The sequence below is a fragment of the Salvia splendens genome, unplaced genomic scaffold, assembly GCF_004379255.2.
Source record: "Salvia splendens isolate huo1 unplaced genomic scaffold, SspV2 ctg197, whole genome shotgun sequence".
Classification (NCBI taxonomy): Eukaryota; Viridiplantae; Streptophyta; class Magnoliopsida; order Lamiales; family Lamiaceae; genus Salvia; species Salvia splendens.
Genome location: NW_024598835.1, coordinates 1 through 5,676, shown reverse-complemented (window position 1 = coordinate 5,676; position 5,676 = coordinate 1). Strand labels below are relative to the sequence as shown.

Genomic DNA, 5,676 nt, shown 5'->3' with positions numbered 1-5,676 from the left:
AAACTTAGAAAAAACACAACGATTAACTAAGAACGACAAAAAATTCATTGATTATAAAAAAAAGTTACACGAGTTAGAAAAAAAAATTGACTATCCTACAAAAGTCCGAACTTCCGGCTCAACTCATCGATCAACCTCTGGAGGAATTCGGCTCTGAACGGATCCGTACACTTCATAAAGGCGTTGTGCGTATCCAACAACGTCCGTGCCATCAAGGCCTTTGCCAAATCCGCGTAGGCAAGTGTCGCCGGGGCCGGGGTCGGGGTCGGTGAGGGGGGGCGGCCGAGGAGGATGTTGCCTTCCCCTTCCCCTTGTTCATCGCAACCTTGACGCCTATGGGACGCCGCTGGGAGGACATCGGTGTGCCGGAAATCTCTTCCTCTGTGCACGTCTAGTTGAGGTCCACCGGACAAGTTCCGCTTTCGCTGGTCGTGTAACCACCAGTGTCGGTGGTCTTCGTCCTTTTCGCCGCACCGGTGTGCAGAATCCCGCCTTGGAACTTCTGCTTATCCCTCAAGAGCGCCCAGATGTTGAAATGCTTGAAGTCGCCGTACATGGACGGGTACGACAACAACGCTCTATCGCGCACGTCGCTCAAGCTCTCGCCGCTTCCCTGATCCCTCGAGCACTGCTCGTACTCCGCCGCGAACAGGTTGACTTTCTTCTCCACCTGATCCCAGTGCTTGCGGAGCGGCTCCCGTTGGCTCTTGTACGCGCTCGGCGATGCGCTCCCATTACGCGAGCTGGTTTTGGTTGTTCACGAATATCGGGTCCTCCGATATATCTACCCAACACCTCGCCAAGACGAGGGTTTCATCAGGCTGGTAGTTCGTACGGCCGGGGCGTACTCTTCACAAGTTGTCGGAGGTGGCAACTTGTGCTCCCGGTGCTTTGTCCGCTTCTTTCTGGCGGGGGCGGCGGCGCGACGGGAAGCGGCGGCGCGAGTTGGAGATGGTTCCATGTCGGAGAGACCGTACGAATCCGTACTGAAGTCCGGATCGTACTGCGTGTTGGCGTTGAACGACCGATATTCACCAGGTTGTGTACCCGGCCACCGTGCGCCATCTCCAAACATCGGGCTAGTAGGAGTTGAGTATCCACCGGAATCCATTTTATAGCGTAATTTGAGAGTTTAAAAGTTAATCGAAAAGTTACAAATGAAAAGTGAAGCTGGGGTATATATATAACAAAATTTTTGAATTTAAAAAAAAAAAACTAAAACGCATTGCATTGTCCGCGTCATCACCCGCGTCGCTCACAGTGGGCGGACGATAGCGCGGACGATGCCCTATCGTCCGCGTTTCGTCCGCGGACTAAGCGTCGGGCGCGGACGACGCATCGTCCGTCGTCCGCGGAGCCACAGTGGCGGACGATAGCGCGCCCGATGCATCGGGCGCGCTATCGTCCGCCCCACTGTGGATGGCCTAAAGAATATAGGAAACTATGTTTATTAGAATTATGAAAGAGCGTAAATAATTAATACATAAAGAAAATGTGTAAATCAAGAAACTAGAAAAGAATACAAACTGAGAAATAATCAATATAATTGTTATAAACCTTTGTCTTTTCTTAAAAGGTTGAATTCTGTAGTGAGGGTATTGCTATTGAGCTGTCGAGCTCACTCCCCCTCTTCTTCTACCCTGTTATTCCACCACCCTGCAGGTTAAGTGGTAGAGTTTTTATCAGAGTAGTGCAACGGTTGCATCCTCGACGAGTCACTAGTCGATTGTGGAAGTTAGAAAATGGTGGCATGTTATGTATAAAGTCTCGATAGTCTAATTTCGCTGCAAAGTTTAACAAGTAATGTTTAATTTTTTAAAATAAAAATTTTATGAGTGCCTTTGATACGAAATAGTGACATTACTTATTCGGTGGGTTTACCTAGGGTTTACATTTCTTGGTCAAAATAATAATTTATATTTCCTTCTTACACAGTGTAGTATGTGGGAACAGGGAATGATATCAAAAAAGTGTGCTGAATAGTTACACAGCATTCCCTTGACTGAAATTTTTTCAATGACAAGAGTTACAAGCATTTATGGTGTGGAAATTTGATGTGAGAAGTTCAGCACCCTAAGCCTGTATTATTCTTAGAGCCAATTCTACATTCCAAGGTCAAATCCAGATGGTGTAGCTGTTACATATAAATGCATATATAGATCCAGGAACACTAAAACATGTGAAGACCAGGCTTTTCGGTGGACAAAATTGAGAGGGCTCATACCCTAGGTCAGGCATCTCCGCGTGTTCAAAAGTCAAGCCAAAAGGTGAAGATGTTTAGATATCCCAACATGTGGATTAGGCTGTTAACTATATAGTAGTTGTTGCTTAGTAACACCATACATATAACTGTTGTAGAGCATTATGTGCTTTGACACTGGTTCATACGATACGTTAAAAGCGATTCCTAATATTATTTTACCTTCTTCTAGGATCATTCACCAAACTCATTGTTGATAGTTGCGTTGTTAGATCAGTACTAGAGTAGTTGCTTCTAGAATTAAGCTTGATCGACTGGCCATGACATCGGCAGGACTAGTCCTCTGCATCACATATAGCCATACATGAGATAACATAGCAAAGCGTAGCATGTGTACGGTAATAGGGTTTAGGGAAGTCAGGGTTACCCTTCTGATTCTGTGTACAGACAACGGTTCATTTGATTGACAGTGTAGTTCCCAACAAGAATATCGAATTTCTTGGACACTTCTACTACTTGGGATACCGGTAGAATATCGAGGACTTTGATCACTTGTGTGTCTGTAGAGTTCTCCCCCAGAATGTCGATAGTCCAAAACAACCTCACTGATCCCTTCACGACATCCTGATGCAGAAACCGAGACAAGGGCTCTTCATTACGGATGCCAGCTGCATCCTCGCGCTGCTGGCATCACCCATTTGAGAGCTTCTTTAGAAGAGAAGAGAAGTCTCCTCCTTCAGAATTTCTGGGCTGCAGTGTGTTGTTATAGACTCGTGGAATTCAGCGCTGAAGCAAACCTGAAGAGAAAAATGAATGACAGAATGAACTATATATAGATCATTGATGGAATAGGCAATACATATCAGAAGTAGATAGCAGACCTTCCACTTAGCTTCTTTGAATATTGTAGATTCGGGTGCGAACAAGGACCTCAGCTGACCGAGGTCGATCAATACGTTGCAGATGTCATGACATAAGTTTTTGTCCTCAAAAGCATCATGATAGCAGCCACGGGTCTTGGCATCTGTGACTAGCCTTCCCCAAACAGAGCCACTGTTCTCCAACGTTGCAGCGTTGCCCAGGATCCACAAACAGTATCTAGAGAGGAATATGTGATGGTGTGAAACTTGAGCATAATTGAATCAAAGTTCTAGATATATATCTTTAAATAGATAATAGATACCTTTCTCTAGTCAAGGCTACATTGGTTCTTTGAAGATTCTCAAGAAATCCAATCGAACCATTCCCGTTGCAGCAAACAGTAGAGATTATTATTATATCTTCCTCACCACCTTGAAAGCCATCAACAGATCGAACATTCACATAGAACTTATCTTTGGCATCAGAGCTGTAGGTCTTCCCTAGAGCATCTGAGATGCAGCCTACTCGAATCTTCTCCTTAGTTTTCATAGATTCTACCAAACAAAGTAGAAGTTAAGAGTTCAAATCATCTACTATTATTCTCAAAGTAGAAAAAGTAAGATTCTACTTTTGTGTAGTTTAGACACTATGTGAGCAACCACAGAAACTTCAACGATGTTTTTTCGACTATACCTAGCATCGAATTCCTCCCTACCATTCGTAACATTTATGAATGAATATGATCCAAATAACTCCTCCTTGAGGAACTGTCTATCATGTGTTCTCCATGTGACATTCCTACCATTCTGTATTGAACATTAAGCAAGTGTTTGCTGTGGCCTAATAGCACAAGCCTCTCGAATAAACTCCTTCCAAATCCAGCTTTCTCACAAACCTGTCAATCCAAACAAAGTGTTAATGTCAGAAAAAAACTGGATATATAGATTTTTACAAGCTTAAGAGGATTGTGAACCTCGCTTATAACCATTGCAGGGAGCTGCTTCTCATAGCCGACCAGTGTGGCATGGCGGAGCCCGGGAATCTGCAGAGTGATTGTGGATTCGCATTCTTTAACCCATGCAGTATGAGATTAATTCCTATCTGAAGAAATTAAATGAAATAGCGTGAGTTTGAGAGAACTGGCGGTTTCTCCGAGAGGGAGAACCGGTGGAGAGAATGATAAATATTAATTTAATTCATTCCGCTTCATAGTAATAAAAGACTCCACACATATTTATAATACGTGTGGTACAAAAAGATCTCCTAGGAATCAAAAGGAAATCAAATCCTAACCACTATAGAAAGTAAATAAAATCATAACAACTAAATAATACTAAAACATAAATAAACTAAACAAATATAAGGAGAGAATATCAGCTCCCTTCCGGGATAAAATAGAATATCAGGTCCCTATCACGCAGCTTCGTCAATTATCGCCAGCTCAAACGGCGCTGTTTCATGCATCTTGGCCGAGCTTGAAACGGTGCAAAAGATCAAGCGGGAATTTTGCTAGCAAAAGTTTTTGACCTCATAACGCTGTATAAACTGAGGGACTTTCGTTGCATGTAGCAATTTCAGTTCTTTTCTAAACACTCAACCCTAATCCTACATAAATCACCTTCGTTCTTTTCCATTAAAGGATATATTTTCAATTGTTTGGAGGCCAGAGAGAGGTTTAATCATCTTGTTCACCTCGTCCAATGGAAGACATGAAGTAGGCATATGAGTGTACAGCAATTCTGTACAAACAACAATTCTAGTGCAGGTACTAGAGAACTCCATTGCAAAATATTCCTCGAAAGTCAATGGAACGATCTCTTCTTTGTTGTTTGCTCTCTTAGAGCCCTCACCATCACCATCACACTTGGATTTGCTTCTCTCTTGAGAATTCACCTTGTTGTTCTCCTCTTCCTTCTCCTTTTTCTTCTTTTGCTGCTTGTTCTTCTTCTTGTTCTCCTTTGCATTTTCAGTGACTAACTTCCTCATGAAGTCGTTTATGGACTTCCCTTCGAACCTCCCATTCTCAACAAGATCATCTTCATCCTTATTATTGCTGTTGTCTTCTGCACTCTCACTTTCATCATCTTTGCGCTTCAAATTATCCAAGTATCGTTGATACGGAATGTCAGGGTCTTCAAGCAGGTGAATCATCTTCTTAATGCTACCTCTCCACCCAGATTCCGGCTAGAAGCAACACAGCAGTGCAGAGATACGATACTCAAGAAAGACGTCATGAACATCTTCATGATCAACAATATTCATTCGCTTCTTGTTTCCAGACAAAACCACGTCACCTAACCCATAGGTATTATGCTCCAGCGTCCCGTTCAGACAGCTCCTCAGGCGCTTGGCGACTCCTAAAATGGCCACATTGGTGGGAGCACAAGTGACCGTCCTGCACTTCATCTTGAACAAGGAAAATAGCAAGGAAGCAGTTGTCTTCGTTTTGCCAGTTCCGGGAGGACCCCATATCAGCCTAACACTATTCCGATTATTGCATTCCCTCAATGCAATGCATTGCAAGATAGCATCCCTTTGAGAATCATCAAGCCCTAATGACTTGATAACTTTCCTTGACTCAAAGACTTGAGTAGTCTCAATCTTCTCGGTGCAAA

The 5,676-nt window shown here is 43.4% G+C and overlaps 1 pseudogene; it reads right to left on the bottom strand.

Annotated features, from left to right (window-relative positions):
- Positions 1–2,910: 2,910 nt before the first annotated feature.
- Positions 2,911–5,467, bottom strand: LOC121789279 (annotated as a pseudogene).
- Positions 5,468–5,676: the final 209 nt, after the last annotated feature.